A 20,359-nucleotide genomic window follows, 5' to 3' on the forward strand; every position below is an offset into this window, starting at 1 on the left:
TTTCCTTGGAGTAAAGAAGGCTGAGGGGGGACCTGATTGAAGTGTACAAAATGACGAGGGGCATAGATAGGGTACATAAAGAGGAACATTTCCCCTTAGTAGCTGGTTCAATAACAAGTGGGCATAGATTCAAGTTAAGGGGCAGGAGGTTTAGAGGGGATTTGAGGAGGAACTTTTTCACCCAGAGGGTGGTTGGAGTCTGGAACTCACTGCCTGAAAGGGTGGTAGAGGCAGGAACCCTCACAACATTCAAGAAGCATTTGGATGAGCACTTGAAATGCCATTGCATACAAGGCTATGGACCAAATGCTGGAAAATGAGATTAGATTGGACAGGGCTTGATGGACGGCGCAGACACGATGGGCTGAAGGGCCTCTTTCTGTCCTGTATAACTCTATGACTCTATGACCGTTCAATAAGTTTGTGGCTGATCTTCTACAACATATCCACTTTCCTGCACTATCGCAGTATCCCTTAATTCTGGGACCTGGGATAGCAAGAATGACGTATGAGTAGAGATTGGGTCGATTGGACTTATACTCCCTGGAGTTTAGAAGAATGAGAGGGGATCTCATTGAAACTTATAAAATTCTGACAGGACTGGACAGACTAAATGCAGGAAATATTTCCGATGGTCGGGGAGTCCAGAACCAGGGGTCGCAGTCTAAGGATAAGGGGCAAGCCATTTAGGACAGAAATTAGGAGGTATTTCTTCACCCAGAGAGTGGTGAACCTGTTGAATTCTTTACCACAGAAGTCAGTCGAGGCCAATTGATTAAATATATTCAAGAAGGAGTTGGATATATTTCTTAAGGCTAAAGGTATCAGGGGATATTGGAAGAAAGCAGGGACAGGGTACTGAATTTGGATGATCAGCCATGATCGCATTGAATGGCGAAGCAGGGTCGAGGATCCGAATGGTCTGCTCCTGCTCCTATCTTCTATGTTTCTACGTTTCTATGAATCCCTTAATATTCAAAGATCTATCGATCTCTGTCTTGAATATACTCAACGACTGCGCCTCCACAGCCGTCTGAGGCAGAGAATTGCAAAGATTCAACACTCTCTGAGGGAAGAAATTTCTCCTCATCTCAGTCCCAAATGGCCGATTCCTTATTCTGAGAATGTGACCCCTGGTTCTAGACTCCCCAGCCAGGAGAAACATCCTCCCTGCATCTACCCTGTCAAGCCCTGTAAGAATTTTGTATATTTCAAAAGATCACCTCTCATTCTTCTAAACTCTAGAGAATATATAAATAAACTATAGACGCAGAAAGGGCATGGGAGGGGGTGATGTGTTTGCTGGTGGTATCACGCTGGAGGTGGCAGAAATGGCGGGGGATGATACGTTGAATGAGGAGGCTGGTGGGGTGGATGTTTTGGACAAGGGGAAGCCTGTTGTGGTTCAGGGAGGGAGGGGAAGTGTTGAGAGCAGAAGTGCGGGAATTGGAACGGACACGGTCGAGGGCCATATCAACTACAGCAAAGGGCTTGGGAATTAATGATATATGTTTGCCTTGCAACTCTATTCTGAGTCTAAAGTAACTTCCACACCTAGTTCCCCTTTCGAGTGCAACACATTGGTTGCTCAACCATTGGCTCAACCATTCTGAATGCAGGAGGGGTGTTGTGGGTCATTGTATAACACATTTCGAGTATCGAATGATGTTGACCATAACATTCGACACAGCGTATCCCCTTTGTTCTGCCTATAATGTAGACAGGCTAAATGCACAGAGGCACAGCGTTGCAAATACGGTAACAGAGAAAATCTAAAAAAGGATGGCACCCTGACGGACTTGCATGGTTCACTTCCTGTTTTTGAGAGTGTAAGGACAAGTGTCAGGTTAAGCTCGCATTGTGCGGCTGTCGTCGCTAATAATGATTCAGTAACTGCATTTGCAGATGTGTGGTTTGCACGAATAAATTATTTTTATTGATTTTCCCCTCAAACTCACTTTCAATATGCTTTATTTTCTGATTCTACTCATAGTGGGTGAGTACTATTGTTTTTGTTTCATTCATTATGAAACGCACCTTACTCTTTGTGTTTGGAGATCAAGATGATATTGTCCAACGTGCTCTCTGTAATGTGTAGTCGATAGTCTCTAAGTTGGACTCCAGGGGAATCAGTTGGAATGGAGATCAGGCGGGAAAGTGGCGTTGAGGTCAATGGTCAGCCATGATCTTGTTGAATGACGGAACAGGCTTGAGGGGCCATATGGCTTACTCCTGCTCTTACTTTTTATGTTCTTATATTCTTACGTTGAATTCGAAAGTTCAGAAGTCACACTGAAGTTGTATAGCACAATGGGGAAGGCAGCTTGAAGGTACAGTTCTGGCGTTCACTGTAACAGGAGCTAATAGCACGTTGCAGACAATTCGAATTCCTCTTGTTGCCCAACATGTGACTTGGAAGAAACAATAACTTCAATAGGTCTATTCTGAGTAGCGCTAAAGAAACAGTGTTTTTGATATTTAAGCGAATGATAAAGTGAACCCGACAATTTTTCCCCACAAGGGAATGGGTCAGGGAGAGAGGCTGAGATGCCAATAAGGTTAAGACAAACAGCAGTAAGTATTTCTTCACACAGGATGATTAGCAAGTGTAGCAATTTGCTGGTGAAATTAATTTATATCTAGCCTCGGGGATCAGTTAAGTAATATTTAGGTGTCGTAATGGTCAGCTGCATTAAGAGATAACTGACTTGCAATACAATATTTTCTGTTTTTTGTAGCCTTTAACGTGAAAGCTCTAAGTTCTGGGAAATTCAGTCCTTCAGTGTCATTATTAAGCAGACCAATGACAGGTACAGCAAATCCAGAAGAAGACTGACGTTTTCCCCACTCCAATCTAACAACATGCTGCAGCAAAAATATAGGAACATATTGGCCCAGTAATTCTGGTTGGAGGCTTCCCGCGCGTGCAAGCCTCCGACCTGCACTTACCTAGCACGCCAGCTGTTGAGCTGTGGGCCTGCGTGGGATTCTGATCCTGGGCCTCCTCCAACTGCCAGCGCACAGTGCTCACGTATCCCAGAGGCGCAGTTATTTTGATGCGTCCCCTGGGATCAAATGGGCATTGGAGAGACAATGGTAACAGGGAATGCTTCATTCATAAATTTGACAGGAAGAGCTGTCTAACCTATAAATACTATAAACCCCAAAACATCACTAAAATCTCAAATACATTTTTTAATAATCACATTTTTAAAATAACTATAAATTACATATAATTACTATTTTAAACATTAATTAAAATTTTTGAAAAAATTAATTACATTTTCTTACGGGGCTAAAAATAAACTTACCTTGCTTTAAAGTATTTAAAAATAATAAACGTGTGTAAAAATGTCTTAATTTTAATTAATTCACCACTTACCTTGTTAAATGCAGGCCTTGTGCCAGCTTTTTACATGTGTAACTCCTGGAGCCTTACCCTCCCGGGTAAACCTGGAAAAAAAACGTCAGTTCAATGCGCACGCACTGCCTCTCCAGCGCACGCGTTCAACATCTGAACCCCTCTATCAAGGGAATGGAAGTTCTGGTGTCCCGCGCATGCGCAGAGCAGGCACGAAACCGGCACTTTCGTTGGGCCTACGCATGAGTACTCAGTGCGTACTCACCCATGGGGACCCGAATTTCTGGGCCATTAATAAGATTAAAGTCATAAGAAATAGGAACACAAGTAGGCCATATGGCCCCTCGAGCCTGCTCCGCCATGCAATAAGGTCATGGCTGCTATTCGACCTCAACTCCACTTTAAGCCCGATTCTTATATCCCTTGATGCTGTTTAAATCCAAAATTCTATCCATCTCTGCCTTGAATATACTTAACGACCTGAGCATCCACAGCCCTCTGGGGTAGAGAATTCCAAAGATTCAATACCCTCTGAGTGAAGCAATTTCTCCTCAGCTCAGTCATAAATGGCCGACCTCTTATCCTGAGACATGTCCCCCAAGTTCTAAACTCTCCAGTCAGGGGAAACAATCTCTCAGCATCTACCCTCTCAAGGCCTCTCAGAATCTTAGAAGCTTCAATGAGTTCACCTCTCATTCTTCAAATCTCCAGTGCTAATAGAAAAATAGAAACATAGAAGATAGGAGCAGGCATAGGGTATTCAGCCCCTCGAGTCTGCTCCGCCATTCAATGAGATCACGGCTGATCATCCAAATTCAGTACCCTGTCCCTGCCTTCTCCCCATATCCCTTGATCCCTTTAGCCCTAAGAAATATATCTAACTCCTTCTTGAATATATTTAATGAATTGGCGTCCACTGCCATCTGTGGTAGAGAATTCTACAGGTTCACCACTCTCTGGGTGAAGAAATTCCTCCTCATCTCTGTCCTAAACGGCTTGCCCCTTATCCTTACCACTTATCCTTAATTGGCCCGTTCTACTCAATCTCTCCTCATAGGACAACCCTCCCATGCCAGGGATCAATCTAGTGAACATATGTTGAACAGCCTCTAAGGCAAGTATAAAGTTTTAGAGATACCTAAGTGTCCTAAACTGTACAAAGTACTCCAGGTGTGGTTTCACTAAAGCCCTGTATAATTGCAGCAAGGCTCCCTTATTCTTTACACCAAACACCGTTGCAATATCGGCCAACGTACCATTTCCCTTCCTAATTGCTTGCTTTAACTGTTTGTTATCCTTCTGTGTTTCGTGGAGAATGACACCGAGATCATTCTCAATACCAACGTTTAATAGTTTTGCACCATTAAAATGTCTTCTGTTTTTCTATTCCTCCTACCAAAGTGAATAAAGTCACATTTCTCCACGTTGTACTCCATCTGCCACCTTATTACCCATTCACTAAACATGGCTATACCCCTTTGCAGCTCTTTGTGTCCACCTCACAACTTACTTTCCAACCTGGCATTGTATTGAGTGCAAACTTGTATACATAGAAACATAGAAATATAGAAGATAGGAGCAGGAGTAGGCCATTCGGTCCCTCGAGCCTGCTCCGCCATTCAATGAGATCATGGCTGATCATCCAAATTCAGTACCCGGTCCCTGCTTTCTCCCCATACCCCTTGATCCATTTAGTCTTAAGAAATATATCCAACTCCTTCTTGAATATATTTAATTAATTGTCCTCTACTGCCTTCTGTGGTAGAGAATTCGACAGGTTCACCACTCTCTGGGTGAAGAAAGTCCTCCTCTTTTCTGTTCTAATTGGCTTACCCCTTATCCTTAGACTGTGACCAGTGGTTCTGGAGTCCTCGACCATCGGGAACATCCTTCCTGCATCTACTCTGTCCAGTCCTGTCAGAATTTTATAAGTTTCAATGAGATCACCTCTCATTCTTCTGAACTCCAGTGAGTATAAGCCTAATCGACCCAATCTCTCTTCATACATCATTCGTGCCATCCCAGGTATCAGCCTGGTGAATCTTCCCTGAACTCCTTCCATGGCAAGAGCATCCTCCCTCAGATAAGGCGGCCAAAACTGCACACAAATATCAAGATGTGGTCTCACCAAGGCCCTGTACAACTGCAGCAAGACATCCTTGTTCTTGTACTCAAACCCTCTCGCTATGAAGGCCAACATACCATTTGCGTTCTTATCTGCCTGCTGCACCTGCATGCTTACCTTCAGTGACTGGTGCACAAGGACACCCAGGTCTCGTTGCAATTCCCCTTCTCCCAATCTATTGCCATTCAGATGATAATCTGCCTTCCTGTTTTTGCAACCAAACTGGATAACTTTACAGTTATCCACGTTATATTGCATCTGCCATGCTTCTGCCCAATCAACCAACCTGTCCAAATCATCCTGGAGTTTCTCAGCATCCTCCTCACAGCACACACGCCCACCCATCTTTGTCTCGTCTGTAAATTTGGAGATATTACATCTAGTTCCCTTGTCTAGATCATTAATATATATTGTGAATAGCTGGTGTCCAAGGACCGATCCCTGCGGTACCCCACTAGTCACTGCCTGCCACTCGGAAAAAAGGCCCATTTATTCCAACTCTTTGCTTTCTGCCTGCCAACCAGTTCTCTATCCAAGTCAATACCTTGCCCCAAATCCCATGTGCCTTAAATTTACACGCTAATCTCTTATGAGTGACCTTATCGAAATCCTTCTGAAAGTCAAAAACACCACATCCACTGGTTCTCCCTTATCTATTTTACCAGTTACATCTTCAAAAAATTCCAGTAGATCATTCAAGCACGATTTACCTTTTGTATATCCATGTTGACTTTGTCCGATCCTGTCACTGTTTTCCAAGTGCTCTGCTATTACATCTTTTATAATGGACTCTAGCGTTTTCCCCACTACCGATGTCAGTAATTCTACGTTTTCTCTCTACCACTTTTATTGAATAGAGGGGTAACATTAGCTACCCTCCAATCCATGGGTACAGTTCCAGATTGAATCGAATGTTGGAAGATGATCAGTAATGCATCTGCTATTTCTAGGGCCACTTCCTTAAGTACCTTAGGATGTAAATTATCAGGCACTGTGGATTTATCGGCTTTCAATCCCATCAATTTCCCTAACACCATTTCCCTACAAATACTGATTTCTTTCAGTTTCTCCCTTCATCAGACCCTATGTTCCCCGACATCTCTGGGAGGTTATTTGTGTCTTCCATTGTGAAGACAAAACCAAAATATGTATTTAATTGGTCGTGCATTTCTTTGTTCCCCATTATAAATTCCCCTGATTCTGACTGCAAGGGACCTACGTTTGACTTCACCAATCTTAAGCTCTTCACATATCTATAAAAGCTTTTACAGTCAGTTTTTATGTTCCCTGAAAGCTTACTCTCGTATTCTATTTTCCCCTTCTTAATTAACCCCTTTGTCCTCCTTTGTTCATTCCTAAGCTGCTCCCAATCCTCAGGTTTACTGCTTTTTCTGCCCAACTTATATGTGCTCTCCCTGGATCTTATGCTATCCCTAATTTCAATTGTTAGCCACGGTTGAGTCACATGTTTTGTTTTATTTTTAAGCCAAGCTTGGATGAACAAATTCTGTAGTTCATCCATGCGGTCTTTGAATGTTTGCCATTGCCTATCCGCCGTCAACCCTTTGAGTGACATTCCCCAATCAATCCTATCCAACTCGCACCTCAGACCATCATAGTTTCCTTTATTTAAATTCAGGACCCTAGTCTCTGAGTGAACTACTTCATTCTCCATCTTAATTAAGAATTCTATCATATTATACATTACACACGTCCCCTTTATATGTTTTCTTAATATAGATTGTATACAGCTGAGGCCTAAGCACTGTTCCTTATGGCACCCCACTAGTAACAGCCTGCTAACCTGAAAATGACCCATTTATTCTTACTCTGTTTTCTGGCCTTTAACCAATCCTCTATCCATGCAAGCATATTACCTCCAACGCCATGAACCTTTATCTTGTACAAAATCCTTCCATGTGGCACCTTATCGAATATATTTTGAAAATCCAAATATACTAAATCCAATGGTTCCCCTTTATCTACCCTACTAGTTAAATACTCCAAAACACTCTAATAAATTTGTTTAAAACGATTTCCCTTTAATAACACTATGTTAAATCTGACTAATAATATAAAGAATTTCTAAGTGACCTATTGCCACTTCCTTAATAATGGATTCCAGCACTTTCCCGGCAGCTGATGTCAGACTAACTGGCCTGCAGTTCCCTGTTTTCTCTTTCTCTCTTTTCTTGAATAGCAGTGTTAGATTTGCTACTATCCAGTTCTTGGGACAGTTCCACAATCTAGAGAATTTTGGAAGATCACAACCAAAGCATCCACTATCTCTGTAGCAAATTGTTTTACAATCCTAGGATGTAGGCCATCAGGTCCAGCGGTTTTGGTGGCTTTTAGTCCAATTAATTTCTCTAGCGCTTTTTCTTTACTTCAAATTCCACACTCTCATTGGACCCTTGGTTCTCCGATATTTTTGATACTTGTTTCTCTTCCACAGTGAAGGTAGATGCAAAATATTTTTTAACATCTCTGCCATTTCTGTATTCGCCATTATAATTTATCCTGCCTCAATCTCTAAGGGACCAACGTTTACATTCGCTACTTGTAGAAGGTCCCACAATTTGTTTTATATTTTTATATTTCTTGCTAGTTTACTTGTATTCTACATATCATTTAAAAAAAATCAATTTCTGGTCAACCTTTGCTGGTTTCTAAAACTCTCCCAATCCCCAGGCATATTACTCTTCTTGGCAGCATTGTAAGCCTCTTCTTTTAATCTAATACTTTCCTTATCCTCTTTAGTTAGCCGTGGGTGGATCACTTTTCTAGTGGAATTTTAAATCTAAATGTAATGTAAATGCATTGAGAATTATTAAATATGTCTTAAAATTTTCACCATTGCTCATCTACCGTCATAACACTCTATTTCACCAGATTGACTTTTCTCATTTTCCATGGCAAAGATGCAAATAAAGAGCACAGAAAGCTCCCACTAATAGTAAAAAGCAGCTAATGTTTCAATGATAATTGAGGCATAAATATTGACCAGGACACTGGCCTTGTTTGAAACAGTGCCATGTAATATTTTTAATCTAGCTGAGAAGGCAGAGGAGAACTTGGTTTAACACCTCATTTGAAAGATGGCAGTACAGACCTCCTTCAGTTCTGTAGTAGGAGTAGCAGCCCTGATGTTGTGCTGAAGTCTCTGGAGTGAGGCTTGTAATCAGCACTTTCTGACTCAGAGGCGAGAGTGCAACTCGTGAACCAGAGCTGAAAGATAATATGATAAACACTTCTTTGATACCACTGAGTGAGAATGTCAATTAGAAGCAATTATGGTGACTTTTGTAATGCAGATGCATGACCAAAAGTTAAAACATCGCCCAACCTCATTTCATATTGTATGTTTCCAGCCTGAACAGAAATGCTAATGTCATTCCATCTGTCTGGGAGGATTATTGAAACACATTGGCCAGAAATTCGATTCAGGGGCTTCCCGTGGGTGTAAGCCCCCGATCTGCACTTACCTAGCGCGCCGGCCGTTGAGCTCTGGGCTCCCGGGGGATTCTGATCCGGGGCCTGGTCCAGCTGCTGGCGCACAGTGCTTGTGCATCTCAGGAGCGCAGTTAGTTCGATGTGTCCCCTGGGATCACGTGGGCCATGGGCAGCCAATCGGAGCAGGGAATGCTCCATTCATAATAATGACAAGAGGAGCAGTCAAGACTTATAAATACTACGGCCCCAAAATAGCATTAAACCTTCAAATACATTTTTTTAAAAATCACAATTTTTAAATAAACTATAAATTACATGAAATACCTATTTTAAACAATAATTTAAATTTTTGAAAAAAATAATTTTATTTTCTAACGGGGCTAAAATTAAACTTACCATGCTTTAAATTATTTAAAAATAATAAACCTGTGGGAAAAATGTCTTCATTTTAATTAATTCACCACTTACCTTGTAAAAAGCAGGCCTTATGCCTGCTTTTTATATTTCTAAATTCTGCAGGCTTACTCTCGCGTGAAAACCTGTAAAAAAAAAGCGAGGTTCGATGCGCACGCGCAGCCACTACTGCGCACACATTCGACCTCTGAACCCCTTCTTTCAGGGGAATGGAAGTGCCGGTTTCCCGCGCATGCGCAGTGCATGCAGGAAACAGGCACTTCCATCGGGCCTACGGGTGAGTACCCCATGCGTACTCACCCGTGGAGACCCGAATTTCTGGGCCATTATTTTCACAGGCCAAACTTGTGATTAAGAGCAATTGTCTTGTAATATTGCAGTGCTGCCTGTAAATATTAGGAAGTAGAAATTGGGAGCACCTAGGAACAAATAAACATGATGGCTATTCATGACCGCTCACTCTGCAAGACCCTGGTCTACTCCCCCATCACCTCCAACAGCCCTTCCCCTTCCCACGGCAAATTTCCGTGCAAACGCAGGAGATGCAACACCTGCCCTTTTACTTCCCCCGCTCCCACTGTCCAAACACTCTTTCCAGGTGAAACAGCGATTTCCTTGTACTTCTTCCAATTTAGTATATTGCATTTGCTGCAACAAATGCAGTCTCCTCTACATTGGGGAGACCAAACGCAGATTGGGTGACCGCTTTGAGGAACACCTCCGTTCAGTCCGTAAGTGCGACCTCGAGTTTCCAGTCGCCTGTCACTTTAATTCTCCGCTCCACTCCCACTCTGGTCTCTCCATCCTCGGCCTCTTACACTGTTCCAACGAAGCTCAACGTACGCTCGAGGAACAGCACCTCATCTTCCGATTACGCACTTTGCAGCCTTCTGGACTCAACATCGAGTTCAACAATTTCAGTCTATAACCTCGACCCCTTTATTTTATTATTTCCTTCCTTTTTCTCACATGGCATCTGTTTATAATTCTGCCATTTACATTTATACCTGATCTTGAACCATCTTTTGTTTCTTAAATTGTCACATTTCCATCTCCTTTGCCTTGCACCATCCTTCTTTTTGTCTTTGAATCTCTCCTGCCTTCCATCCTATCATAGACCTTCCCTTTTGTTCCTTCCTCCCCTCCTCCCTTTCCTTGCCCCTATTCTTGCTCAAAACTTGTAACATCTTAACTTTTTCCAGTTCTGACGAAAGGTCATCGACCTGAAACATTTACTCTCTTTCCCTCTCTACAGATGCTGCCTGACCTATTGAGTATTACCAGCATTTTCTGTTTTTATTGCAGATTTCCAGCATCCGCGGTATTGTGCTTTTTTATGATGGCTATTCAGCTCCTCGAGCCTATTCCACCATTCTATCATAGCTGGTTGATCCGTACCTGAAGTCCATTTGATACATGTCCCTTGAGCCCTCACCATTTAAAAATATTTCCATCTCAATTTTGAAACTCCAAGTTAATCACCAGCATCCACATCCATTTGTGGAGAAAGTTGCCAGTTACCTCTCCCCTTTAAGTGAAAAAGTGATTTCTGAATTCACTCTCAAATGGGCTAGAACTATTTTTTTATGATTGTGTCCCCATGTTCTGGATTGCTCTACAATACTAAATACTGTAATTATTTCTGTACTGCAGTCCCCTCATAACTTTAAAGACATCGAGTATTTCACCTGTCAAACTTCTAAACTTAAGAGGTATAAAGCTTACATAAGTAAGGATATACTTGCCATGGAGGGAGTGCATCGAAGTTTCACCAGATTGATTCATGGGATGGGGGGATTGTTGTATGAGGAGGGGTTGAATAGATAGGCTTATATTCTCTAGTGTTTAGAAGAATGAGAGGTGATCTCTTTGAAGCATACCAAATTTTTACAGGGCTTGATAGGGTAGATGCAGGGAGGATGATTCCCCTGGCTGGTGAGTCTAGAAGCAGGGGTCACAGTCTCAGGCTAATCGGCCGGCCAATTAGGACTGAGATGAAGAGAAATTTCTTCACTCAGATGGTGGTGAATCTTTGGAATTCTCTACCCCAGAGGTCTGTGAAAGCTCAGTCGTTGAGTATATTCAAGACAGAGCTCGATTGAGTTTTGTATACTCAGAGAATCAAGGGATATGGGGATAGTGCAGGAAAGTGTAGTTGAGTTAAAAGATCAGCCATGATCTTATTGAATGGTGGAGCAGGTGGTCGACTCCTGCTCCTATTTCTTATGTTCTTATGTGCTCAAAACCAACCAAGTTCATGCAAACTGACCTCGTAATTTACCCTTCAAGTCCTGATATCATTCTGCTGAATCTGTGCTGTAACCCCACCAATGCTAATATATCTTTCCTGATGTTCAGTGGCCAAAATTGAACTGGGTATTCCAGGTGGTGTATGACCAAGGCTTTGTGCAAATTAAGCATCACTTTCTCGCATTTGTTGTGTAATACACTTGAGATAAAGGACAGCATTCTTTTAGACTTTATTTTTGTTGTTCCACGTATGAATGAACATTCATTGATTTGTGTTCCTGGAGACACAACCCTTTCAACCTTCACAGTTCACAATCTTTTGAAATGAGGAGAATACTAAAGTTAGCAACATTCCTAACTGAATTTAACTTTGGCCATTGCATTATATAGGTACGACAAAATAAAGAGATACAACTATGTTTCTACCTGCCTCTCTAAATATTGTATGATGTTAATATTTTATAATGTTCTATATTATGTTGTCATATTCGAGTATATTAACTTATATCCGTTTGCCTGAAGTCTATCTGAAGATATGTAATTATTTATCGATGAGAGTTAGGTCTGCCATCTGTTGGATACTTAATATATGTGCTGCAGTTTGGCGTTGCTACATTTCCTTGTGGCTGAGGTCTCATCATCAGCAGTAAGGATTTTGCTCTTTGTTTGCAGATTTATTTATTAAACAATACCTTTACATTTTACTTTACTTTGAAACTCCAGGTCACGAGAAAGAAAATCTTGCTGCAGCCGGTAAGTTTACACACTGTCCTTGAATATGCCACTTGACGGTGGAGAGATTATATGAAGAATATGTATCTTATGTAAAAATTCGGCGTCATTGCTATTACCTAGAATTATTTCATCTTTTTGTCAGCAACTCTTAATTTTTCGATTCATGCAAGGAGGATTCAAAGTGATCTAATCCGGCTACGTTAGTGAGCAAGAACATGGAATATAATGTGGAGAAATTGAATTTATCCACTTTAGCAGGAAAAATAGTAAAGCAGAGTATATTTTAAATGGTGAGAGATTGGGAAATGTTGATGTACGTGCAAATTGACATAGGGTAAATAAGATCAGAGAGGTGGACGAGTGGTTCAAAGATTGGTGTGGGAGAAATAGGTTTCGATTCTTGTGGCACTGGCCACAGTACTGGGATAAGAGGGAGCTGTTCCGTCGGGACAGGCTTCATTTGAACCAGGCTGGGTCCAGTGTCCTGGCGAATCGAATAAATTGGGCTGCAGATAGGGCTATATTCTAAATAGTGAGGGAGAGAGATACGCTGAGCGGAAATTTAAAATGTCCAAGTCAAATGAGAAAGCAAAATTGCAGGCTAGCGATAGGGGTAATGATAACCAGAGTGTGACAAGAAGGGACAGAGAGTATACATGTAATAGTGCATCAGAAAGAGGGGTGAGAGTAGGGAAAAATTGTTAAATGACAAAATGAAAAGCTCTATATCTGAACGCACACATCATTCGTAACAAGATAGATGAGTTGACAGCACAATTCGAAATAAATGGGTAAGATATGATAGTCATTACAGAGTCTTGGTTGCAAGGTGACCAAGGCTCGGAAGTGAATATTCAGAGGAATTTGCCATTTCGTAAGGACCAGCATGAAGGAAAAGGAGGTGGTGTAGCTCTGTTAATAAGGGATGAGACCAGTGCAGTAATGAGAAATAATATTGGCTTTGAAGATTGAGTCGTAGAATCAGTTTGGGTGGAGATAAGAAATAATAAGGGTAATAAGTCACTGGTCGGATTGATCTACATGTCCACAATAACAAGCCACACTGTAGGACAGAGTATCAAGAAATAATGGAGGCTTGTATGAAAAGCACGGCATTAATCATGGGACATTTTAATTTTCATATTGATTGGACAAAGCAAGTTGGCAAAGTTAAACTTGAGCAAGAGTTCCTAGAGTGTATAAGGGATGATTTCATAGAACAATACGTTGTGGAACCAACCAGAGAGAGACTATTTTAGCTTTGCTAATGTGTAACTTGGCTGGATTAAGTAATGATACCGAACTGAAGGATCCTCTTGGGAAGAGAGATCATAATATGTTAGAATTTCAAATTCAGTTTGAGGGTGAGAAAGCTAGGTCTCAAACTAGTATCATGAACTTAAGTAAAGGTAATTACAAAGGTATGAAGGCAGACTTGGTTAAAGTGAACTGGGGAAATATATTATGGGGGAAGACTGTAGAAAAGCAGCAGCAAACATTTGAGGAGATATTTCATATCTCTCAGCAAATATATATTCAGAAGTGAAAGAAAGACTAAGAGAAGGATGAACCATCTGTGGCTAACTAAGGAAGTAAAGGATGGTATCAAATTGAAAACAAATGTAAACAAGGTTGGAAAGAATAGTGGAAGGCCAGAGGATTGGGAAATATTTAAAAACCAGCAAAGGAAATTTTAAAAAAATGATAGTGAGAGAGAACATGGCTTATGAGTGTAAGCCCGCACGAAATATAAAAATAGACAGGGAGAGCATCTATAGGCATATAAAAGGGAAGAGTGTAGCTAAAGTAAACGTTAGTACCCTAGAGGGAGAGTCTGGGGAATTAATAATGGGAAACAGGGAAATTGCAGAGACTGTAAACAAATATTTTGTATCGGTTTTCACGGTAGAAGACAATAAAAGCATCCCAATCAAGGGGCTATTTGGGTGGGGGGGGTAACTTAAAACAATCACTATCAATAGAATGAAATTACTAGGCAAACTAATGGGGCTAAAGGTGGACAAGTCTCCTGGAGCCAAAGGCCTGCACCCTGGAGTCTTAAAAGAGGTGGCTGAAGATATAGTGCTTGTAATCCACCAAAATTCCCTGAATTCTGGAGATGTCCCAGCGGAATTGGTAAACTGCAAATATAGTGCACCAATTTAAGAAAGGAATGAGCCAGAATTCAGGCATCTATCGGCCAGTTTGCGTAACATCTGTCATTGGGAAAATGCTGGAGTCCATCATTAAGGAAGTGATAACAGGAAATTTAGAAAATCTTAATATAGTCAAGCAGAGTCAGCTTGGTTTTATGAAAGGGAAATCATGTTTGACAAATTTGCTGGAGCTCTTTGAGGATGTCACGAGCAGGGTGGATAAAGGGGAACCAGTAGATGTCGTGCATTTGAATTTCCAGAAGGCATTCGATAAGGTGCCACGTAAAAGGTTAATGCACAAGATAAGAGCTCACGGGGTTGGGTGTAATATATTAGCATGGATAGAGGATGTGCTAACTAAAGGAAAACAGAGATTTGGGCTAAATGGGCCATTTCCAGGTTGGCAAACTTTAACTAGTGTGGTGCCACAGGGATCCGTGCTGGGGCCTCAACTATATACAATCTATATTAATGACTTGAATGTAGGGACCTAGTGTAATTTTGCAAAATGTGCTGATGAAAAAAAGATAGATGGGAAAGCAAATTGTGTGAAGGACGCAAAGAATCTCTGAGGATTTATAGATAAGCTAAGTGAGTGGGCAGGAATATGGCAGATGGAGTATAATGTGGGAAATTGCGAGGTTATCCTATTTTGTAGGATAAATAGAAAAGCAAATTATTATTTAAATGGGGAGAGGTTACAAAATGCTGAGGTACTGAGGGATCTGGGGGTCCTTGTACATGAATCACAAAAAGTTAGCATTTAGGAACAGCAAGTAATTAGGAAGGCAAATGGAGTGTTGGGCTTTATTGTGAAGGGAATGCTGTACAAATGTAGGGAAGTCCTGTTACAACTTTACAGGGCGTTGGTCAGACCACAACTGGAGCACTGCGTACAGTTTTGTTCTCCTTATTTAAGAGAGGATATACTTGCATTGGAGGCAGTGCAGAGAAGGTTCACCAGATTGATTCCGGAGATGAAGGGGTTGTCTTATGAAGAAAGGTTGTGCAGGTTGGACCTATACTCATTAGAGCTTAGAAGAATGAGAGGGGATCCTATTGAAACATATTAGATTCTGAAGGGGCTTGACAGGGTAGATGCAGAGAGGATGTTTTCCCTCGTGGGGGAATCTAGAACTAGGGGGCATAATTTTAGAATAAGGGGGCACCCATTTAAAACTGAAATGAGGAGGAATTTCTTCTCTTTGAGGGTCGTGAATCTTCTTCTCTTCCCCAGAGAGCTGTGAAGGCTGCATCATTGAATATATTTAAGGTGGAGATAGACAGATGTTTGAATGGTAAGGGAGTCAATGGTTATGAGGAGCGGGCAGGGAGGTGAAGTTGAGGCCAAGATCAGGTCAGCCATGATCTTATTGAATGGCGGAGCAGGCTCTAGGGGCCAAATGGCCGACTCCCGCTCCTACATCTTATGATCTTATGTTTTATGCCCTTATGTTCTTATGATCTTATTGAATGGCGGAGCGCACTCGAAGGGTTAAATGACCTACTCCTGCTCCTCTTTCTTATGTTCATATATTCTTATCTGAGATTTGCCTCACATTGAATAGAGACGACTGTGCTTGAGACATGACTGTTGATCAGAAGGGAAATGGAGGGTCAATAGTTACATAATTTGGAAACTGGTGAAGTTAAATTGTAAAATGTCTGGGATTTCCTCCTATGGTGCAATCCAGACATTAGAATTATAAATGCCCCTTTTCAGGCCTCATGCTGCGGGTCAATCAAGTGATACTCAAATTTACTACGAATCTCACTCGAAAATGCCTCAACGTAACATTGTCGTAAATCTGCGTGAACAATCCAGGTTAAGTTTATGTTAGGGATTTAGGCTGCATAAAATGCATTACTAGAAAAAAATATACAGTGAGGCAGGGGTGAAATCGACTTGAACGGGAATGAAAAATGGCAGTTGTTGCGCCCGCCTGATATTCAGTTTATTTCATGCCTGTTATAGTTCTAAGCGTTTCTATCTGCACTGATGAAAGATGTTATGAACATGATGCTTTAATCATTATTTACCAGTTGGTATTATATCATATTGGCTATTACTGCTTTTACTAAGACCACTTACTTCCACCTCCGTAACATCACCTGTCTCCACCCCTGCCTTAGCTCATCCACTGCTGAAAGCCTCATCATTTGTTACCTCCAGACTTCATTGTTCAAATGCACTCCTGGCTGCCCTCCCATTCCCAACTTCTACCGTATGAATAATTGAGATAATCCAAAATCGGTTACCCCGTATCCTAACTCAAACCAAGTCTCATTCACAAGTCACCCACTGTGCCTGCTGACCTATATTGGCTCCCAGTTAATCAATGCCTCAATTTTAAAATTCCCATCCTTGTTTTCAAATCCCTCCATGGCCTCGCCCCTCCCTATCTCTGTAATCGCCTCCAGCCCCACAACCCGCTGTGATATCTGTGCTCCCCAAATTCTGTCCTCTTGAGTATCACTGATTATAATCGGTCAACCATTGATGGCCGTGGCATCTGTTGCCTAGGACCTAAGCTCTGCCATTCCCTCCCTAAACCTCTCCGCCTCTCTACCTCCCTGTCCTCCTTTAAGACGCTCCTGAAAACCTACCTCTTTGATAAAGCATTTGGCCGTCTGCCCTAATTTATCCTTAGGTGGCCGGGTGTCAATTTTGTTGTCTTACAACACTCACGTGAAGCGCCTTGGGATCGTTTTACTAGGCTAAATGTGCTGTATAAATACAAGTTATTTTTATTGTTCATACGCCTAGGCCCAATTCTATATCCTCCGATCATCAAATCACAGAAACATGATGAAAAAAAGGAAAGAAGTAACTTCTATTGCTACAATGTTTTTCGTGACCTCAAGATGTCTCAAAGTGCTTTTATTGGTGTTAGTTGAGGTATAAATATTGGCCAGCGACACTTGGCAAAACTCCCCAGCTAATACGATAGCAAAATACTGCAGATGCTGGAAATCAGAATTAACAACAGCATTTTCTGTTGTTACTCCCCAGCTAATAGTTCAGTGGGATTTTAGAGAGCAAATGAGGCCTCGGTTAAGAACATTATCTCAATGAATGCTCCTCCGGTAGTGCAGCACTCCCTAAGCGGTGCATTTCGTACCCCGTGTGTGCTCGATTATTTAATGCTACAAAGCAATAGCCACTCCATTCTACCAAACCGCTACAAAGAAGTATTTCCACCATCATCAAGGCATGTGAGTCTGATGGAATATACTCCACTTGCCGGCATGTGTCCAGCTCCAACAACACTCAAGAGGCTCGACACCATCGAGGAAAAAGCAGCCCAGTTGCTCAGCAGACCGTCCATTTAAACATTCACTCCCTCCTCCACCAGCGCACCGTGGCTGCAGTGTGTACCATCTACAAGATGCACTGCAGCAACTCACCAGGGCTTCTTCAGCAGCACCTCCCAAACCCGCGACCGCTACCATCTAGAAGGACAAGGGCAGCAGGCGCATGGGAACAACACCACCTCCAAATTTCCCCTCCAAGTCACACACCATCCTGACTTGGAAATATATCGGCCGCTCCTTCATAATAACTTGGTCAAAATCCTGGAACTTCCTCCCGAACAGCACTGTGTGAGCAACTTCACCACGCAGACTGCAGCAGTTCAAGAAGGCTGCTCAGCACCACCTTCTCAAGGGCAATTGGGCATGGGTAATAAATGCTGGCCTTGCCAGCAACGCCCAGATGCCGTGAACAAATAAAAAAAATCACTAAAATAATAAGGCATTAATCTATGTAATTCATTTTTATTATTCAGAGATTTTGCCCAAACCAATACTGACCCTGGATGAACCCTCGAGCGGAATCCTGATCGGAACAAAAGTTTCCTTTAGTTGCAACTGTCAGCGACCTGGTTGTACAATTTATCTCCATGAATCCAGCTCCAGAATAAAAGATGCGGAGAAGTATTCAAACGGAAGTACCACCACATTTGTCTGGGATACTAAATCAATGACAAATGGTAGCAGCTTCACATGTCAATGTAAAAAGCGTAGCAACGCCGCTATCTCGCCAATGAGTGATCCGGTGCAGTTAATTTTGACAGGCGAGTGGCGGTCTTCATTTTTTATCACTACAAACTTCCTTCCAATGACTATCTTGATATAAACATCTATTAATATAGTTTGCCAGTAGTTACAACATTTTATTTCAAAATATATTGAAAATAACTTTAACAAGCGGTACATAAGATTACATATGAGGAAGAATGGAATAGAGGTTTATGCTGATAGATATACATGCATAGGATTACATGGGATATACGGCAGTGAAACTGGCCATTCGGCCAAACCAGTCCATGCCACCGTTTAAGCTCATCTCGAGCCTCCTCCCGCCTTTCCTCATCTAAAACTATCAGCATAACCCTCTATTCCCTTCTCCCTCATATGCTTGTCTAGCCTCCCCGTAAGCACATCTGTAATTTTCGCTTCAACCACTCCCTGTGGTAGCGAGTTCCACATTCTCAGCACTTATTGGGTAAAGAAGTTTCTTAGGAATTCCCTATTGCATTTCTTGTTGACTATCTTATTTTGATGTCCTTTATTTATACTCTTCCCCACAAGTGCAAACATTCTCTCTGTATCCATTCTATCAAAGCCTATCATAATTTTAAAGACCTCTATTAGGTCACCCCTCAGCCTTCTTTTAACACGTGAAAAGACGCCCAGCTTGTTCATCATGTCCTGATATGTATACTCTCGTATTTCCGGTATTATCCTTGTAAATCTTCTCTGCACCCTCTCCATTGCCTCTATAATCGTTTCATAATATAGCGACCTGAACTGAATGCAGTACAATAAGTGTGGTCTAACCACATTTCGATACAGGTTTAGCATAACTTCCCTACTTTTCAATTCGATACCACTAGAAATAAACCCTAGTGCTTGGTTTGATTTTTTTATGGCCTTGCTAACCACTGTCACAACTTTTAGTGATTATTGCAGTTGTACTTTCGATAAGGTCCCGCATAAGAGATTAGCATGTAAAGATAAGGCACATGGGACTGGGGGCAAGGTATTGACTTGGATAGAGAACTGGTTGGCAGACATAAAGCAAAGAGTTGGAATAAATGGGTCTTTTTCCGAGTGGCAGGCAGTGACTAGTTGGGTACCGCAGGGTTCGGTCCTAGGACCTCAGCTATTCACAACATATATTAATGATCTAGACGAGGGAACTAGATGTAATATCTCCAAGTTTGCAGACGACACAAAGCTGGGTGGGCGTGTCTGCTGTGAGGAGGATGCCGTGAAACTGCAGTATGATTTAGACAGGTTGGGTAATTGGGCAGAAGCATGGCAGATACAGTATAACGTGGATAAATGCGAGGTTATCCACTTTGGTGTCAAAAACAGGGAGGCAGATTATTATCTGAATGGCAATAGACTGGGAGAATGGGAAGTGCAACAAGATCTGGATGTCCTTGTGCACCAGTCGCTGAAGGTAAGCATGCAGGTGCAGCAGGTGGTTAGGAAGGCAAATGGTATGTTGGCCTTCGTAGCGCGAGGGTTCGAGTACAGGAACAATTATGTCTTGCTGCAGGTGTACATGGCCTTGGTGAGACCACATCTTGAGTATTGTGTGCAGCTTTGGTCGCCTTATCTGAGGAAGGATGTTCTTGCCATTGAGGGACTGCAGCGAAGATTAACCAGACTGATACCTGGGATGGCAGGAATGACGTATGAGGAGAGATTGGGTCGTTTGTGCTTATACACGCTGGAGTTTAGAAGAATGAGAGGGGATCTTATTGAAACTTATAAATTTCTAGCAGGACTAGACAGACTAGATGCAGGAAGGATGTTCCCGATGGTCGGGGAGTCCAGAACCAGGGGTCACAG

At 42.0% G+C, this 20,359-nt stretch overlaps 1 long non-coding RNA gene across 1 annotated transcript; it reads left to right on the forward strand.

The window, feature by feature from the left end:
* The first annotated feature begins 1,875 nt into the window (after positions 1-1,875).
* On the forward strand, positions 1,876-18,565 carry LOC147084942 (uncharacterized). The gene is made up of 3 exons (XR_015075822.1): positions 1,876-1,996; positions 12,327-12,356; positions 18,283-18,565. It is a non-coding gene; the product is annotated as an uncharacterized LOC147084942 (long non-coding RNA).
* Positions 18,566-20,359: the final 1,794 nt, after the last annotated feature.

This window comes from Somniosus microcephalus, unplaced genomic scaffold (assembly GCF_052327205.1).
Source record: "Somniosus microcephalus isolate GS21.2 unplaced genomic scaffold, FLI_Smic_1.0 unresolved_chr9, whole genome shotgun sequence".
Taxonomy (NCBI): domain Eukaryota; kingdom Metazoa; phylum Chordata; class Chondrichthyes; order Squaliformes; family Somniosidae; genus Somniosus; species Somniosus microcephalus.